Source organism: Danio rerio, chromosome 11, assembly GCF_049306965.1.
Source record: "Danio rerio strain Tuebingen ecotype United States chromosome 11, GRCz12tu, whole genome shotgun sequence".
Classification (NCBI taxonomy): domain Eukaryota; kingdom Metazoa; phylum Chordata; class Actinopteri; order Cypriniformes; family Danionidae; genus Danio; species Danio rerio.
Window position 1 is genome coordinate 27782284 of NC_133186.1, and position 2171 is coordinate 27784454.

A 2171-nucleotide genomic window follows, 5' to 3' on the forward strand; every position below is an offset into this window, starting at 1 on the left:
AGCAAATGTCTTGAAGTCAAAATGCACGTTTTCGAAGCAATATTGCCTGTTTTGTCAATAAAATAGGTTTAAAAGCCAAATCACAATGATTCAGTCATGTATAAACATTTGCTTTTTCTTCTAAATGAATGATTCGTTTGAATGAACGACTCTGTGAATCCCTTTGGCTGCATTTACACCGCATGGTTCAAGTGAAGTAGGGGAGAGCAGAAGGCAAACCATTTTTCATAAAAAACCTATTCCTAAAAGATAATGTTTTAGACTCATAAGCGTTGTCTATCAATACCGGTGGTCTTGTGAAAAAATGCAACTTCAAAATAAACAATCCAGTTAAACAAAAGTTGCAGTTACTTTTGACCCCATCAGTAGGGATGAAAGTAACACAACGTTTGCTTGATTTACTGGCTTAATCTTGTTTATTTCAAATATATCTGACTGAGACCTTGTTAATGTCCACTGCAAACATTTTTTTGTCCTTTATTTTTGCAAACTTCATTTTCATTTGAAATTTCAGCTTCATCAAATGTTTCTAAAGCAATCCAACAATGCATAATGTTAAAATGGTTTACAATTTATGAATATTTTTCTATTATTATTGGCAATATGCATTCATTTTATAAAATGTATAAATCAAACCACTGAACATTTTAATGTGGATTTGTTTCTGATTTACTCAAATCAGATCCAGGCCTCGTTCATATGTGGAAGTTTATCGGACATGAAATAAGAAGGATTTTCACCTGTCAATGCGAGTCGCACGTTATTAAAAAAAGGTAAGGAATGACGACATCTTTGATGCTTTCATTTCAAAAACAGACTTCAGCAGAATCCCAAATTTTATATATATATATAAAAGAGCCTTTATCTTGTCATGTAGCGCAAGTATTAAAACATGTTAACGAGAGAGAGAGCAAGCTCAACCCCACAGGTTAAATACAAGAAAGGAGAAAAGAGCTCTCTTTTAGTAGCTGTCAGTCAGTGCCCTCTTTTTTTTTTTGTTTTTTTTTTTACTTCCCGGGTCATTGTGCTTTTGCCGTGTGAATGCAGACATCGCATACAAGTCACTTTTAAAAGATAATCTAAATGGGTCATCAAAAAAATCGGATGCAGTCACAAAATCAGAATTGACTGACAATCAAGATCTGAACTGTAAATGCAGCCAGATTAAGCTCAGGACTTGTCACCACCTACTGGTGGCAGCTATACATAATAATTCATTACAGGCATATACCAGCACAGAAACACCAAGATATTGTTTTAACCCCCTTAATACGTACAATTACATATTTAAAACAATATCCAACTCTAAACCTGAACTAATCTTGGGATTTATCATCATATTTTATACTCTACGCGGGTCTTTTAACAGACCAACTTTAAAGAAAATACCAACAAACTTTATGATCTTAACGTGACCTTAATCAGGGAACATTTATAAAGTGGAGCTCTGAGCAGTCAACAAAAATTCAACAAGACATTAAACTGACGTAAAGCTTGTAGTTTGTCACTTCCGCCTATATAGAGTAACAGTTTTATTAACGTCACCTTATATGTCAGTTTCTCATCAAATCACAACCAATCAAATGCTCTTTAGAGTCTGACATGCCCCGCCCCCTTCAACATGCTTCTCATTTGCTTTTCATTAGATGCACTTGAGCTCAGCCACTCTCACTGGCAAAGTGGTGATTAAAAAAATATTATTACTATGTACTATGTCCCGCCCTCTCTTCATGTTTCTGTTGAGATTGTCAAACATTGAATAAAAATGCACATTTCAGAGGACTTTATGGGACCTTTAAAAAAAAAACAAAAAAAAAACAGGTGACCTTAAATGGTTACTATTAGAGCCTAGTTGCTATTTAGTTGTGATGTTTGGTATGGCATTCGAACAAGATCCAAATATAAGCCTTTTTATTTTTTTCAGATTTCAAATATAATTTACATATTTTCTGTCAGTTTTAAAGTAAAGCTACATACAAATTAAAATACATTGTTACCAAAATAAATATAGATTTGGTGTTTACACAACTTTTTTTTCATCAACAATTATTCTTTTCAAAATATTACCAAATTTACACCTGTTTACCATTTTTTTTGCATGGGGATTCCCTTTTTTGTCATAATCCCACTCATCTAATCCATAAACACAGATGAAAGGCTCAGAAACACAA